The sequence below is a fragment of the Xenopus tropicalis genome, chromosome 3 (genome assembly GCF_000004195.4).
Source record: "Xenopus tropicalis strain Nigerian chromosome 3, UCB_Xtro_10.0, whole genome shotgun sequence".
Classification (NCBI taxonomy): domain Eukaryota; kingdom Metazoa; phylum Chordata; class Amphibia; order Anura; family Pipidae; genus Xenopus; species Xenopus tropicalis.
Genome location: NC_030679.2, coordinates 17,731,204 through 17,749,128, shown reverse-complemented (window position 1 = coordinate 17,749,128; position 17,925 = coordinate 17,731,204). Strand labels below are relative to the sequence as shown.

General features: G+C 40.0%; 1 protein-coding gene across 4 annotated transcripts in view; it reads right to left on the bottom strand.

The window, feature by feature from the left end:
* The window catches only part of sgcd (sarcoglycan delta), a 378,830-nt gene that overhangs the window by 321,217 nt on the left and 39,688 nt on the right, over nucleotides 1-17,925 (bottom strand). For 2 of the 4 annotated variants that reach the window (XM_018092814.2, XM_004912790.4), the window contains exon 2: nucleotides 6,104-6,213. The gene's annotated coding sequence lies outside the window, so the exon portion shown is untranslated. The remainder of the gene's footprint in view (nucleotides 1-6,103; nucleotides 6,214-17,925) is intronic. The other 2 variants (XM_004912789.4, XM_012959729.3) reach the window with 1 other exon arrangement.

Genomic DNA, 17,925 nt, shown 5'->3' with positions numbered 1-17,925 from the left:
ACACTATAATCCCTTTATCTAAAGCTCTGCTGCTTCTAACAACATCCAGCTAAGGAGAGAATGACGAATGGAAAAGGACACTTTTATGGAGATGCTCAAATTCATACATTAGAGTAGAGCCGCACCATTTATATGAGGTTATTCTGGTCTTGCTTGTTTAAAGTAGAACTAAACCTTGATAAAGAAATAGGCACATAATAAAGGGTCTCTTAGGACCTAAGTCTAGTGTGCCAAGTGCAATATCGATGCAATTCGCCAAGTTTTTTTTACACTTAGTGCTATGTTTTTGCCATAATTCCTGTGTAAAGTTGTGCCAGCCATATCTGCACGTGTGTGGTAGCAAATCAAAAACGTGTACTGCCATGTTTAGGGTGGCAGCAGCTCCAAGGTTCCCCAGGGTCAATAGTTGAACTAGTACACAATTTAGCAGAAGAGGCACAATGGACTCAATTACCTTGTCACAACTATACAGAAGGTGTGTGTTTGGAAGCAAGTAACTTTAATATATGTGCAATATTTGTATCAGTTTTTGCAGCTATGTTCATAAATGACCCCTTATGTGATGGGCTTCTGTACTAGCTCAAAGTGACCACAGCCCTTTATCAGGGATATAAACCAATATATAAATCAGTGCTGCATAATTTAATAATCACCCCTGTAGCATCAGCTTCCTTGACAAATCAACTGTCATTTTCTTCTTAATGATTTCTGACAACCCCTAAGATTAATATTTTTCAACAGCTGCCCAAAACACACTCAGCATGTGCTGTGCCATGGACACTCATAAGATGGCCTAATAAGTCCAGTGAAATAGGGAATTTCACTGGACAACTCTGAAGGTTTGGACCATTACTGTTGACCCTTTATGGTGGTACTGTAAGTTCAGAATATAAAATACAGCATATCTAACCATGTTCATTTTTAGCCTTTAGTTCTTCTTTAACAAAAGAGGAATCTCAAAACACATCTCAACACATTAGTTAGACCTTGTTGACAGTTGTGGAACCTTTATTTTCAGCAGTCTCTTACATTGTGTCATCTTTTGATCCCTTTATTCTATGTAGTACAACGAGTAGGTGATGAGTGATTCCCCTGACTTGTTGTTGGGTTTCCTTTCCTGAACAGGCGATTCACAAATAATATTCCTACTGGCAACTGAAATCCTCAATAATAACATTTACTGCTGGGCTCCTTGTCTGCGTGTCAGAAGTTTCAGGCAGCACCAGTGCAGAGCACTGCCATCAGCAAATTAATAGCGGATGACATAAATTCTTGGTCCACTGTGATTACAATATGTTGGTGGCAAGACCAACGGGAAGCATTTTCAAAATGATCTATCGATGCCACATACCGATGAACACCAGCACAGGAGTCATGCTTGGCCTTATTCCATGAAGTGTGAACTGAAACATGCAATAAATTTCATTCATTTGGAATGGAAACAAGGTGGTGTTAATTGCACATCCTCAGATCTGGCACCATGCTGAATTATAAGGTTTTCTACTTTGAATTATGACTAGCCTATAATGTTCCATATAGTTCATTCGGTTTCATTGCTATACATACAAAGTACAGTTAAATATGTACAAGATCAGGTGCATATGCAAATAAAGGTTATAAAACGTGTCAACATGTTACTATTTTAAAATTTGATTGCATTTTTTTTTCTCCTTTCTCCCTCCTGCTTAAATTCTGTTAAGATCTCTATGGGCTGCACAGGGATTAACAATAGATATGGATGTTCTCATGTTAACATGAGGCAGAAAGTCCCCTACCTGTGACGTTTAAGGGCAGTGGTACACGTGGAGATTAGTCCCCCTGTGAAAAATCTTTGTTTGCCCTAAGGGTGAAGACACATGGAGCTACTAGTAGCAGCAACTTGTCTTGACTACTAAAAAATACAATGCTGATCATTTACTGATAATTGTCTCTACATGTGCTTTAGCAGATGTAATTCTCAGTATTGCCCATGGCAGAGTATTTTCTGGAGTTTAGTAGCCTTGTAAAAGTAGCTGCTACTAGTAGCCCAGTGTGTATTCACCCTAAGTAACAGCAGGTTTTGATATTAAACCAAATGCAAAATGTATTAAGGATGGTGGGTATCACAGGCGAGAGGTGGGCAGCAGTTGCTGATACACATGAATTGCTGATGTACAAAAATTGTTTAAACACACCAAATAGCAGCAGGAGCAGCTCAGCGCTTGGTCACATGGAATTATGAGGGGAGCTGGATTCCAGGGATTACGGGTAAAAAATAAAACAGATTGCACCTAAAACCTGCACTTGTGTTCATAAATGAGCCGTATAAACAAACATAACTTTCATTTTCCTTGAAGTTATTGAATATAAATTTAGCGGATAAGAAATGAGGATTTATAATGATTAATACCATAACAGGATATTTTCTTTGCATTTTGAATGGTGGGGGCAGGCCACTTTAAATGGAAATTATGCATTATTTCAATGAGTATTAGGATTTATTATTTACATAACATGTTCAATGTTGATAAGTGCAAAGTTATGCATTTTGGTAGAAATAATATAAACGCGAACTATCTACTGAATGGTAGTGTGTTGGGGGTTTCCTTAATGGAGAAGGATCTAGGGGTTTTTGTTGATAACAAGTTGTCTAATTCCAGGCAGTGTCATTCTGTGGCTACTAAAGCAAATAAAGTGCTGTCTTGTATAAAAAAGGGCATTGACTCAAGGGATGAAAACATAATTTTGCCTCTTTATAGGTCCCTGGTAAGGCCTCACCTTGAGTATGCAGTGCAGTTTTGGGCTCCAGTCCTTAAGAAGGATATTAATGAGCTGGAGAGAGTGCAGAGACTAAACTAAACTGGTTAAGGGGATGGAAGATTTAAACTATGAGGTTAGACTGTCGAGGTTGGGGTTGTTTTCTCTGGAAAAGAGGCGCTTGCGAGGGGACATGATTACTCTGTACAAGTACATTAGAGGGGATTATAGGCAGATGGGGGATGTTCTTTTTTCCCATAAAAATAATCAGCGCACCAGAGGTCACCCCTTTAGATTAGAGGAATGGAGCTTCCATTTGAAGCAGCGTAGGTGGTTTTTCACGGTGAGGGCAGTGAGGTTGTGGAATGCCCTTCCTAGAGATGTGGTAATGGCAGATTCTGTTAATGCCTTTAAGAGGGGCCTGGATGAGTTCTTGAACAATCAGAATATCCAAGGCTATTGTGATACGAATATCTACAGTTAAGGCCCCCATACACGGGCCGATAGAAGCTGCCGATATCGGTCCCTTGGACCAATTCGGCAGCTAATCGGCCCGTGTATGGGCAGAAACGAGCGGCCTGGCCGACCGATATCTGGCCTGAAATTGGGCAGATATCGATCGGCCAGGTTAGAAAATCCAGTCGGATCGGGGACCGCATCGGCTTGTTTTTTTTTTTTAAAGCAACTTGCTACCCGATATCGCCCACCCGTAGATAAAGATCCGCTCGCTTGGCGACATCGCCAAGCGAGCGGATCTTAGAGTGTATGGGGACCTTTAGTGTTGGTGGTTGTATGTGTGGTTTGTGTATGTGGGTGTATGGATTGGTGGGTGTGGGTTGTGTGTGCTCGGTTTACTTGGATGGGTTGAACTTGATGGACTCTTGATGGGTCTTTTTTCAACCCTATGTAACTATGTAACATCTGGCTACCAAAAAGCAGATGACTGTTATTATTATTATAATGTAATGTTTCCATTAGGACTCCTTATCATCCAGCCATTCAAAAGCAATCCCATGCAAGACTCAATGCCATCAGCCCACCAATGCAGAATACTGCTCTTCCAAACACAGGTACTTTATATGGTTGGAGCAAAGCTCCTTTTTGGAGCATTAAGACACGCACCCAGGAATGTACCCTTCATAATGGAGCTCTATAATATCGTTTTCACAAAACAGCCAAACAAAAGTCCCAAATAATTGTCCATGAAAACTGCAACCTTTTCAGATAAATGATATCCTTCCCAAAATGCCCTTCCCCACTTTTTAGCATAAGTATTCTTTTCTGCGTATGACTTTGGTTTCCAGCTAATGCTGCAAAGCCCCCAGCTGCAAGGTCAGCACTTTGGCAAATAAAGTAATAATAATCACAATAACACTCTCTTTCTTCCCATCTCCCTTTCTCCATGCTCAGACTGCGGTAATAAAGTCCTTCCAGTGAGCCGCAAGGCCCTGACAGGGTGCGGTGTTTGATAAATGCATCCTGTTATTTCTGTCTGTTATATCCAGGGGCACAGCACTCCCAGCACATGTTTAGCTTAATACAGTGTGGAGAGGGGGCACAAAAGGCTACTTAGAGCTGCTGAAGAGGAAAAAGAATGATAAAGGATTTAAATAAAACAAGAAGGTGTAATGGGCAACAAGGAATTTTCTTTTCATCTGTGACCCTGCCTTTAGCCATCATATTGCAGCTATTACATTAATACATTATCGTGCACCACATAACCTTGATATAAAGCAATACTGGGCCGGTGTTTAGCTGTGTTTCACCTACAGCCCACTCCGTAAAACACTCATATTATCTGTATCATTCAGCAGCACTACTGATTTTGCACAGAACCACTGTGGGCCTTTAAAACAGAACCTCTGCAGTTTAAAAAGCCCTTCACCATTTAAATGAATTATCTACAAAAGCATCATAGCAATCAAAAACCTGTGTCCCTAAGCTACAGAAGCTTTCAGAAAAGGCTGTGGTTGGGTACCAGATGCTCCAGGCTCCATCTATACAAGTATGGGACCTGTTATACAGAATGCTCAGGAACCGGGGTTTTCTGGATAAGGGGTCTTTTCATTACTTGGATCTTCTTTCTTTAAGTCTACTAAAAAAATAATTTAAACATTAAATAAACCTAATAGAATCATCTTGCCTTCAAAAAGGATTAATTATTTCTCAGTTGGGGTCAAGTACAAGCTACTGTTTTAAGATTACAGAGAAAAAGGAAACAATTATTAAAAATTAGAATTATCCGCTTAAAATGGAGTCTAATTCGGAGCTTCCAGATAACTGATCCCATACCTGTACTTGAAAGGTGTTTTCTGCTCGTACAGGAAAGTACAATGTTGCCCTGTGCCATTGGTAATTCATAAGAACAAACAAAGACATAACCAGTTTTCATCCATAGTTTGCCATTAAGGTCCTATACGGATATAGCAACGCACTGAGAATGGAGGTGCATAGCCACAGAATGTGTTGCTGCTATGATAGATACCCTTGTAACAGTCGCACAAAGCAATGCTCGAATAGAGTGTGCCTCAACCACTTGATCTCAGGGACCCAGACTGGTTACATGGCAGCAAGCCTAGAAGTAGCCCCATTATCCATGATCAGTGTGTTGGGTTGACTAAGGATCAGTTTTACTGATGGTAAGAGGATTCTGTAAAAGCAGAGCCAACCCCATCAACAGCAGTTAGTTTTTCTGGTCTGCAGCAGTTAAAAAGTCATACAGTACAAAGCAGGCCCGGGCTGGCAATCACTGGAATCTGGCAAATGCCAGAGGGGCTGCTGTAGGATGCCATAGACAGTCACTATATATTGGACTGGTGGGGGGCTGTTTGGGCATCTGTCTACTTGAAATGCCAGGTTTGGTACAAAGCCTGGTATATCAGCATACCCCCCATTGCACAGTGCTATTTATAATGAATGTCAGGGTTTTCCTGCCCTGTGCTGTTGAAGGGACTATATTGTGGGTGTAACATTTTTATTTAGTATATACCTTAACTTAGTAGCTCGTTTTCCTCACAACTGGCCTGAATAATTACTTCCTTGCAATAAGGAGACCACATGCTGCTAATTGTGAAAGGGTATTTGATCAGTGCAGTGGCCACAGGGGTCAAAATGGAGAACACTGTGAGATGTGGCCCAATGCCATTGCTCTGTTGCTCCTCCCACTTCCTCATATGATAATGGCCCACTAAGATGAAGTTGTTACAGACAAAGTGTCCCTCTGATGCTGAGAGTCCAAGACAAATGACATTTCTGTCCTATCCTAGAACCAGACCTGATGAAAGCTGTTCCTGAAACAGAATTACCCCAACCTAAAAGAAGTGCAACCCATTCCTAACACTAAGAAATAAAAATCCCTTTCCCTTACCTTAATGTCTGTGAAGCAGTATGCGCTATCCTTCAGCAGCAGGGAGCTGCCATTTTGCTTTGTGATGCTTGCTCTACACACTTCCAGAGCATGTTCAAACCAGAATCCTACTGAGAAAATGACCAGAAAGAGAGGAATCAAATAATGTCTTCCCATAAATAAAAGAACAGCACAAAGAGTATCAAGCAATGTTTGTTATTATTAGGACAAGAACGATTTTATATATAGGTGAATGTTCCAAACTGTTTTTTTATAGGAAAAATATTTATTTAAGCTATAATTTCCTTTCTCTGGGTATTGTACAAGAAGTTTCCATGCAGTGGATGTGGGAAAGATATCTCCAGCCCAGATAAGCCCCAAAAAAGGGCTAACTTGAATAACTACAAAGAACAGAGCAGATCTCACGCAGTTGGCATGGTATTAATGCACCTCTGCAGTGCCAAAAAAATTAGTTGAGGGAATAATACTTGCCTATCTAATATAACCATTTCTGTCATGTCAGATATGAAAGTATTTAACAGCACAATATAGTATCTCCACATCAAATATATATTTTGAGAACAAATTCTACTTACAAATCTCTGGGACCACAATGGGCAGTGCCCTGGCACATGCTTATGCAAACTTATTTATGGCTGACTTTGAAACCATACATCTACTCCCCTTACTGCATAGATCTATCTTGGTGTATTTTCGCTACATCGACGATCTGTTTTTCATCTGGACTAAGGGAGAAATGGCCCTATTAGCCTTCCACCAGTCACTCAATGATTTGGACTGCCCTATCAAATTGACGTTAAACTATCACCAGGATAATATCGATTTCCTGGACCTGAACATTTTTAAACAGGACAACAAACTGGGCACAAGACTTTTTCGCAAATCAACCGACCGGAACTCGATACTTCAGGCATCTAGCCATCACCCTCCGGCGACCATCAAGGGCATCCCATACTCCCAGTTCCTTCGGGTCATTAGAAATAACAGCTCACCTGAAACTGCTAAGATACAACTCCAAGAAATGTTTGAGAGATTCCTTGAACGCGGATACAAAGAGCACATTCTACTAATCCAACTTCAAAGAGCCCTTAGTCACTCCCAGGATTCCCTGTTGAACAAAAAATCTATAGAGCAACAACAGGATAAGCCATTAATCTTTACCACTACCTTCTCCTCTACCTCTTGTGCACTGGCCGACAGCATCAATAGGAATTGGCCCATGGTAAACCAAGATGAGTCCCTGGCTCTTTACCAGGCATCCAAACCAGTAATGGGGTACAGATGGAGCAGTAGCCTAAGGGACTTGCTGGTGAAAACTGATTTCAAGGACTATGCCACCATACAAAGGGACTGGCTCTCTGGAAATAGGAAACTGGGGTGCTATAAATGCCCGGACTGCGTTACGTGCAGATGCTTACTCACAGGCCCAGACTTCCCACACCCCCACACGGGCAAGAGACTCAAAATCCACCACAGATTAGGATGTATGTCAACCTTTGTGATATATATTATCACTTGCCCTTGTGGCTTATATTATGTAGGCAAGACTGTTACTACCCTGAGGGAACGAATTGGCAACCATCGATCCTCTATTAGTAGAGCACTAAAAGAGGGTGATTCAAAACAACCTGTTGCCAGACATTTTTTGAATTTACGACACCCACTACCCACCTTCCGTTGCATGGTCATTGACCACCAGCCCCCCCTGCCTAGGGGTGGCAACAGGGACTTGGCTCTACTTAGAAGGGAAGCACGGTGGATTCATAGACTGGACTGTGTGGCCCCTCGGGGTCTGAATGAAATTCTACCATTGAGTTGCTTCATCTAATGTCTGGACTGATCTTTCTGTTTACTCGTTGTCTATAGGTTCTACTCAGATATGATGCATATTACTTGACTGTTTTGATTCTCTCAATATCTGTATAGTTGCAACATATATGTTTCCTTGTATCTAATTCCTTTGTTACTATGTGCGACCTATATAGCAACATAGTTGCGCATTACCTTGCTGGGCCATGTACAACACTACCTGAATGATGTGCTACCCCCCTGTGGTAAGCTCATATACTACCTCCTTCTTGCAGATAGCAGGCGTATCTGCTTATATGCTCAAATGCCCCACGTGGGGCTATGTATTATATCCTCTCCAGGATCTTGGTGTGCCTATGGGATTAGCAGCAGGTGCCCTTTTCTCCCCATTCTAGCTGTATCTCACCGAGGACGTGAGTCTGCTATTGACCTTGTGCGCTGTTTATGCTGGAACCCTGTAAGTGAGAGCTGTAAATGGCAATGCCTTTGCGTATATGTTTCAGGGCACCCCAGGGTCATGGGTGCCATAACCAACATGAGGAGCGACACACAGCAACGCTGGGCTACTTTTAGGTATCCCTAGCGTTGGCTGCAGAATGCCCCCGTATCCCCTCTTGGAAAAAGCCGTTAGACCGGTGCACTGCGCATTGCCGATACAGACGGGTCATATAGAACCCGCTCACCGCTACTCGGTTGCCTAGCAACGGTGATCGCCGTGCCAGCGTTGTGCCGAAGGGTACAAACCATGGGGGGCCTGCTATGAGACCTAAACACCAGAACCGGCCAGGAGAGGTCCGTATTGATGGGCGCTTCCATTATGGTTATTAACATCACGGAGGTCTGTAAGAGCTAACACTGCGGGAGAGGTTTGCAATGTCACTCGGTTAGTTCACTATCCTTGTATTCTTTTGGTCACATATCAACTTATGTATAGGGACACTTGTGTTCTATATTATATTATATATTCATGTGCTAATTCTAAACACTTTACTGATAATTCTGTGTTTGTGTATGGTTGCTTAGCAACAAGATTGGCGCCCTTTTGGGCTCAAAAGTGTGTGCTTCACTGAGGTGTTTGAATCCCTGATGAAAGTTCCAGTATGAACTGAAACGTCGGTCAAATAAATCTTCACTCTATTTTTTTGAAACTTGACTCCTGTGTGAAAATTCCTGAGAGTGCCGTCACTTCTTGGATATATATATATAGATGCGATGTTCTAAATAAATATAAAGAAAACTTTTTATTCTATCCATGCTGTGAGTGCTTTCTACAAATCTGCTGTTTACCCTTTGGTCAGCACCCGGCGAATGCCTTTGGAGCGGTGAGTGCCGATTCAATTTGGACTATATATATATACATACACATATACATATAAAACAAGTAGTATCAGCACAGAATCAAAAAGTAGATTTAAATAACAGAATATAGAGAAGGAACATTGCAAACATTTCAGTCCCCCACAGGGACCTTTGTCATCCTCCCTTTGCTTTAACTATTCTGTGAAGGCTTTCCGCTCGATGGTGGAACTAGCAATGATCATGTTCCTACAGGTTGGATGGGTTTCAGTCAAGAAAATGAGCCCCAGGTGCAGGCTTGGGCAGATAACATGTCATACTTCAAAAATGGTCCCTCCCCTTGGGTGCTGACCCTTTCCTTATGGTGGATGATCCCACGAGTCATCAAAAGGGAGTGCAGGTAATAAAGTAAAAAAGGACCTTAGGCTACTGTGTGCAGGTTGGTAAGTAGCAGGCTAGGGTCAGGTTCAGACTGAAACATTTCTGAGCTGCTCCTTACTAGTTGGAACATTGTTGGTGAAATTTGCCTCCATTAGTGACATCGGTGATGTTTGGGATTAGGCCTGGCTCACAAGCGGCCTTCTAATTAATGCCAATTGGATTTATTTGGGATTATAGGGACACTGTTCTTATGACGCAAATTGAGAAACTCATCTTTGGTGGCAGCAGCTTGCAAGTTACCAGGGGTGGCAAAAAGCCATTCCTGGTAACTTCAAGAGCCGAAATTCAGATTTTTAAATTGGAACTTTGGCTTTAGAGAATGAATATGCAAGCGTTTGAATGTGCCTAGTAAAAAAGAATGATAGTGCATTTTATGTGTTATTAGCACTTTAAAACCCAATTCCATTTACTTTTCTCTGGGATTAAGTAACAGACAACCATTGTTCCAACTATTTTCTTTGTGTGCACATTTTAATAACATTAAGGCTCATTTGATAGCAAAGTGCCACAATCCAAAAAATTAGCTTCCACAACACCACACCTATCTCAGCCCATACCCAGGTCTGGCGATAATCCTAGCCTATCAAATTAAATATTCCTATTTCAGTAATTGCATCAGATCACCATAGCGCTGCCATGTATTTAAATGTTATTTATAATTTAATTCCAGGAAGTCAGGTTTCCCTATAATCTATACATGCTTCCTATAAGCAGATATCCATTATTGTGGCTATTAAATAATGATGAGGATGTAACAATCCCTATAATTTGTAGAGGATAAAAAGCCAAAATTGACTGCTTTTACAGTTACAAGGGCAATTCAAAACCTTTAAATTATTTTGAGGTATAGGACATTTTAATTGGGTGACACTTTTTTTTCTGCTTCGGAAAAGAAAGGGGGAGGGAATATTTCAATTTATCAGTGAATGGCCAGGAAAGTTGTGCATGTGGACTTAGGTATTGATTTTACCATAAACCATTCACTGGGATAATGTTTTGCCTTTTTTTCATTATGTTGGGAAAGGCCTTTATATATCTATGTAAATAGCAAGGTGTCAAACAGCACAAAAGTAGTGGGGATGCATATGGATTGATGCGGTTTGCTTTAAAAGGCAGCTCAGTTGAATTCAACCAAGGCCTTCTGACAGCGCTTTAATATAGATTATACTTTTATCTCCTAAGAAACAGCAAAAAAAAAAAAAAAAGAAAATGTAAAGGGCCACTAATTCCTGGCATTGTCTTGAAAAGAGATTTTAACACAATAGGAGAACTATGGCATGTGAGGTGGGATAATGGTAACTAAACCTTCACAGAAGCTACAGAAAATAAATCCAGTGGAAAATAAATGTAATACACTAGTAAAAAAATATATAAAGATGAATGCTAAAAGCAGTACATGGGTATGCACTTACATGCCCTTCACTAAAATAATGAAGTTGGTATAGATGACCCAAACTCTTTAACCTAGCCCAAATCTTTATTCTATGTTAAGGCAAATCAGTCCCAGCATTTTGAGCCCTGGAAGAGCATATGTACATTTTAGGGTGAAGACACACAACTTAGTAGCAGCTACTTGTCATGGCTACTAAACGCCAGAAAATACCCTGCCATAGACAATACTGGGAATTGCCTCTGCTAAAACACATGTAGAGACAATTATCAGTAAATGATCAGCATTGTCTATTTTAGTAGCTGTGACAAGTAGCTGCTACTAGCAGCTCCATGTGTCTTAACCCTTAGCTGCGAAAAGAATAGAAGGCAATTATTATTATTAACATTTATTTATAAAGCGCCAACATATTCCGCAGCGCTGTACAATAAGTGGGTTTCATACATTGGACATACAGAATAACATATAAAGCAATCAATAACGAATACAAGGGGTGAAGAGGGCCCTGCCCAAAAGAGCTTACAATCTACAAGTGAAGACTAATCAAGAAGACAAGGAAATCTGATAAACTGTGATATGGATAACAGGAACCGTTTTCATGCAAAGCAGGATATAATCAATCACATCTAATTAGTAGTATACTAATTACTATATTACTAATACTAAATACATATTACTAGTACTAATTACTAATACTAAATACTAATTACTAGTATATAGTGCTGCTTTTGTATGTATATTTCAGACAATATATAGAGAATAAAGTACTCCCTAGTACTCGGCCTAAGGTCATGAAACTCTAAGGTGACTTCTAATAACCTCATATTTTACAACAGTGGGCAATTTATTTTTTATAATATACGTTTTAGTTTAGTGAGTCATGTGAGTCCAATTATAACTGATGACACCACTAAGCCCCGTTTATAAGGATACAATTAAGAGTTTGGTCCCAGGGGGAAATTACCAAACTGGATTTACATTACTATAATTAACTGACAAGTCTTTATGTAAATCTTGTAACAAACTAAAGGGCTTCCAACCAAAGCCAAAACTGCAGAGTCTAAAAAAACTCTGTTTAACAATGTGCCACAAGAAAACTGCCCCACCAAGGTACAAGGAAAAAACCCAATGGGCACAGGTGTCAGTGAGCTCTCTTTCTCGCTCAAACATTTGGGCTTGTAAACCTATATCATGGCCATTCCAGAAGGACAGCTGTGACTATATAAAGATAAGAGGGTAGGATAACAAAGAAGGCAAGTGAAGAGAGGAAGAGTGGGTCTAAGGTGGGCCTGTAAGGAAACATGGTATCTTGGTATCATCCTTTTGATTAGAAGGGGTTTCCAACACTACCCAACCCCAACTGATTGACACATTCCATGGGCAACTGTTTAATACAGCTGGAAAGTTAGTTATTTTCTGCTTTTTCTGTACCTCCAGGCTGGCAGAATCTGTCCACCAAGGACTGAAAGAAAGCTGCTGGACTTAGGGTAACATCCAGAAATTAAAAGCATCTGGACACAAAGAGGTAAAGGAGCTCAAGTGAATCCTGATGAGGAACACTATTTCTAAAGGTGGCCATACACGTGGCGATCTGACGATGTTTCGTACAACCATCGGTCGCACGAAACATCATAAGATCCGCCACACACCATTCAGGGCTGAATCGGCAGGTAAGGAGGTAGAAACAATAGCTCTGAAGGGAGAATTTTGGTCAGGCGCCTTCTATGGCGCCCGATCAAAATTTTCAAACTGGTTCGATCGGCGAGTCGTCCGATATCAGCAGCTTCCTGCGATATCGGTCGACTCACCGACATGCCATACACGCACCGATTATCGTACGAAACAAGGTTTTGTACGATAATATCGGTGCGTGTATGGCCACCTTAAGCTGCCTTAGGATAAATGTCTGCTCTGCCAATTTCTATTGTGGGGGCCTCAATAACAGGAAATGTTGAGTGAGTTCTCTTAGACCTGCGCAATTAAAAAGGCTGATATCAGTTTCTGGGAATGGCAAACACAAGCAGGGAAGAGTGAGACTTATTAGAGCAACAAAAGGCAATAAAGCAAGAGAATCAAACAGCAGTCGAGCACTAATTAGGAATGCACACACAGTGAATTGCTGAAGGGATAATCCGATGGGTTACACTATCAGCATCTTTGCTGGCAGCCAAATAGGAAAGTCTCCTTCCCTGATCAGGAAAGCAAGCTCATTATAACAAGGAGATGAAGTCTACAGCTGGCAGAAAAACCTTTGCATGGATCGTGCGTCATACGGAGAGAAGGAGAGTGGAGGTCTCTGGGTATTTGTCTGCTCTGGGGAATTAGTACATTTTAGTCTGAAAAAAGACAGGAGCAACCTCTTTTCAAGAGGAAGTAAAATCCATTGGGGACAATGTTAACCTCAAGCCAAATCCTGTGATTACTTAAGTCAACAGTCCTATAAAAATATCTGTAAATGCTTTTATTGGAAGATAATGAACCGAGTTTGGTCGCAGTTTCTCTAACCTGCGCCTCCTCTCCCAAGGAAAGAGTTGTTTACCTTGTATTCAACTTTTATAACTTTTGTGGGAAGGAGATAATAGGCATACAAATTTGTCTTAAAACACACAGCAGGAAAAACTTCACTATACCCCTATATACAGTATTAAAGCCTGAATCAACATCTGACATATCTAACATCTGGCACATGTAATTTGCTTCATTTCTTGCCACTAAAATGATTATCAGACTGTTGCATTTTTGTCCAGAGAGGCAAGTAAATTGGCATTGGTATAGCCAGAGTCTTATGCAAATGTTGCATATTTAAGCAATCTTTAAGCCCTATTGCATTAGCTTTGTTGAAAGATGAACCTCACTTTCTGCTTGATTTCTAACAACTCAACCCGCCTTCCCCCACTCTCATTGGGACTGGTTATACTGGCAGTCCTATGATCCTGATGGATTAAGTTTTATGAACCCTGATGTTCCCATCAGTCGGATGAAAAGTAGTGAAAGGAGCTGCACCACTGGGGCTCTTTTGCACTTCCTGCTATTCCAGTCATGGTTGCCATGCACGAGCATGTCCCCTTATACAGTATCTGTCTGTTCACCCAGAGGGATGATCAGTCATCCTTGAGGACCAATCAACTGCATCCAGTGTGCTTCAGACAATAGAAGCTTCAGACTTTATGTCTCTGCATTGTTCAGACTTTAGGTCCCTTTAAGTGACAAAAAGATAAAAGATAAACCCAATTACAATTAACCCTGTTCAGAACAATGCAGCAGTCTGATTTAGTTATTACCATGAAACCAGTAACAAAGCATTGCAGCTATACATCATGGTCAAGTTAATTCTGTCTAGTATGTGGATAAAAAGGTCACAGCTCAAGGGTGATTTCCACTTTTTACAAAGGCCAAAGATTAGACTAATGACTTGACTTTTCCAACTTGATTTTGCTGAGAAAATGTTTATATTTCCACTGTGATATTGTGCAGTCACAAGAAAGTGACCTGTTCACCAGCTGTACTGTTCTGATTGGGAATCATAGGAAGGCATGCCCTACTCATTTGTAGAGTTTATCTTGAGCTGGACACACACAGTCAACTAGGCCACTCCAGACCCATGTAAGGGCCTATCCAGGCCTATGTAAGGGACAAGATGACAACCAGGCCAACCATTATCTGACCAGCATTCATTAAACAAAAATAATGAATAATGTACCCCCTATTGTAAAATATAAGGATATTAAATGCTACAGAGGAGTTCCATGACCACATAAAAGGTAATGGAACTCCAAGAAGACTTTTAAGATCCTTGTCTTTTACAAAAGAAGGTACAGTATTTTTTTAATACACATGTTTCAGTGAGTCATGAGACACAAATTACATCACTTAGCATCAATTATAAATAATGACACAGTTGAGCTCTGTTCATAAGGAGTTTAATATCTGCTTCATTATCTGTATTTAATATCTGTTAAGGTGACGCTTGCCCTAAATCGGAAAGGGGTGTATGAGAAAATCAAAGGGGGTAATCAGGCCATCCTGTCATAGCCTCAGCAATCTGAGGCTATGACAATAGCCATGAATATCTTGTATCCTTATTAATTATAGTCACTGTTCAGTGATCGTTTGTGTCACATAATTCAATGAATCTCCAAATACTAAACAAGATTTAAGACCAGATCGCCATACCTGCTTTGGTTATCTGCTGGTGGCCTTGACCTTTCCATCAAAACGAACAGCCACAAAAAAGTAATTGAAAGTCAATTAGCTTCCTTCTCAGTTGGAAAACCAAAAATCAGTAGGAGAGTTCAGAATCCTGAGCTGAAATCTAGCAATACATCCAGCCACCATGACGCTGGGGGTGGGGGGAACATTTTTAAAGGTCAGATAGAAATTATTTTCACACCAAATTTTTCTCCAAAGTCAAGAATTACTGAAGGATTCTGCAGGGAAAGATGTGATTGGGATTCCTAATAACGGCTGCTGTAATGAGCACACTGCTCTCCCTTATGGAAAGAAATGGATATGATTTAATCATAGCCTTCATCACTTTTACTGCGGGAATTGACAAAATAATTCATTCACCCAAAAAGGTAATAAATGACATATATTTAATAAGCAAATAGTGACATCTCTAATGAGCAGAGGCTAAGGATGCTGTTTAACCCCTCGTATATTGTAGGCTAACTCCAGCCGCCTTGCATTTGCTTATTGATAATATGACAGTGTGATTTAACATAATGTTTCACCACTCTCTTAGCATCTCATCAATAGAATAATTCATTTACTCAGTTTAAAAAATTGGTGCAAATGACAGAAATTTCAAGTTGATCCAGTTTACTATTCTAATCAGGAGAGACGGCAAGGACATATTAGCCCTTTATAGGAAAACAAAAATTATTAATTCCAAGAAAGTTAAAGAAAAGGCATTTTCTCTTAGTTAAAGGGAGGTCTTGTTAAAAATGCAGACAGTAGAAATCAATTAAAGTCCACCACTAGTCTTTATAATGTTGTTTACACATACGGTACACATACAGGTATGGGACCTGTTATCCAGAATACTCGGGACCTCGTTGTTTTTTTTTGGATAAGTGGTCTTTCTGTAATTTGGATCTCCATACTTTAAACCCAAAAGGATTGTTTTGCCTCTAATAAGGATTAATTATATCTTAGTTGGGATTAAGTATAAGGTACTGTTTTATTATTACAGTGAAAAAGGAAATATGTTTTAAAATTTTAAATAATTTGATTAAAATTTAGTTTATGGGAGTGGCCTTCTCGTAATTAGCTTTCCAGATAACGGAACCCATACCAGTGTTAGAAGCAGTAATGTCCTTATGCTACTCTACAATTTAGTGTTGCCACCTTTGACAGCTGAAAAAGCCAAATAAAGGGGATTAGGAGATTGCTTTGGTGGGGCAGGATCATGGAGTCGGTCTGTTAACTTTATAGGTAGGGCTATGATGTATGATGAATTGTACAGCCCCTTGAAAAAATACGCTACAGTAACAATGCTACACCCCTACCCTATAAATACAGCAGCATATCAGAAGTCCCACTTCTGGAGCCACCTTTTAAGTTGCATGTGAACCTCAGTTCATTGCATTTGCTGTTCCTATGTCAGATGCCTGAGAACATCGGCACACAGGTGTTATGGCAACATTCTTACCTCCGCTATCTCATATTTAACATTTTCATTATCACTATTTCATGTATAGTTTAAAAGTAATATAAAACATAAAATACCTTTTTATCCCTTCTCAATATAATGGTTTCCCGATGTGCATACGCCATACTGTACCTTATAGACTTCTTGCTTGTTAAATCTTTTGTTGGTATTGATACAGACACAAGGAGTTTATGTTTCCCTAGAGTATATATAAAATATATTCTACTGTAGATTATAACAATATTATATTTCATGTGTGACATATGTTTTAGGCTCAGGGACACAGGACGTTTTGTTGCCAGTGATAAATCCTCACTACTTCCCTTGTTTCCCTCCCACTGGCTAACATGCAAATCACCAGTGGGTTCAATGTGTACGGAGCATAAGAGATGGAAGTATAGTAGTTAAAAATTCAATCTTTATTATTCATATTAAAATCATGTGTGCATATCACCATTGCACAGATGCTTTACGCATTTCGTGGCATCTCGCCACTTCCTCAGAAGCTTCTGAGCAACGTTTTGTTGCCACAGTAGCAAATCTGTATCACGGGTGACAAAATGTGCCATCACCCTTAAGGAATAATGTAAAATGTATAAGCTGCTGCTAGTGGCGAAATATCAACATAATGGTGGGGCGCATCAACATTCTATTACGCTACCACATTTGTTTAGGAAAGTGATCCATTTAGCACATACAGATTAGGGACCCGTCATCCAGAATGCTTGGGATAAGGGGTCATTCCGTAATTATTCCATCTACTGAAAAATCATTTAAACAAATAAATAAACCCAATAAAATTGTTTTGCAGCCAAGAGATTAGTTATAGCCATGTATATAGAACATTGTACAGGTATAGGACCCCTTATCCAGAATGCTCGGGACCATGGGTATTCTGGATATGGGGTCTTTCCGTAATTTGGATCCCCATACCTTAAGTCTACTAAAAAATCAATAAAACATTAATTAAACCCAATAGGATTGTTTTGCATCCAATAATGATTAATTATATCTTATTTGGGATCAATTACAAGGTTCTGTTTTATTACTACAGAGAAAAAGGAAATCAGTTTTTAAATTCTGTATTATTTGATTAAAATGGAGTCTATGGGAGACGAGCTTTCTGTAATTCGGAGCTTTCTGGATAATGGGTTTCCGGATAAGGGAATTATTATTACAGAGAAAAATTAGAATTATTTACTTAGAATGAAGTCTATGGGAGATTCCTTAATT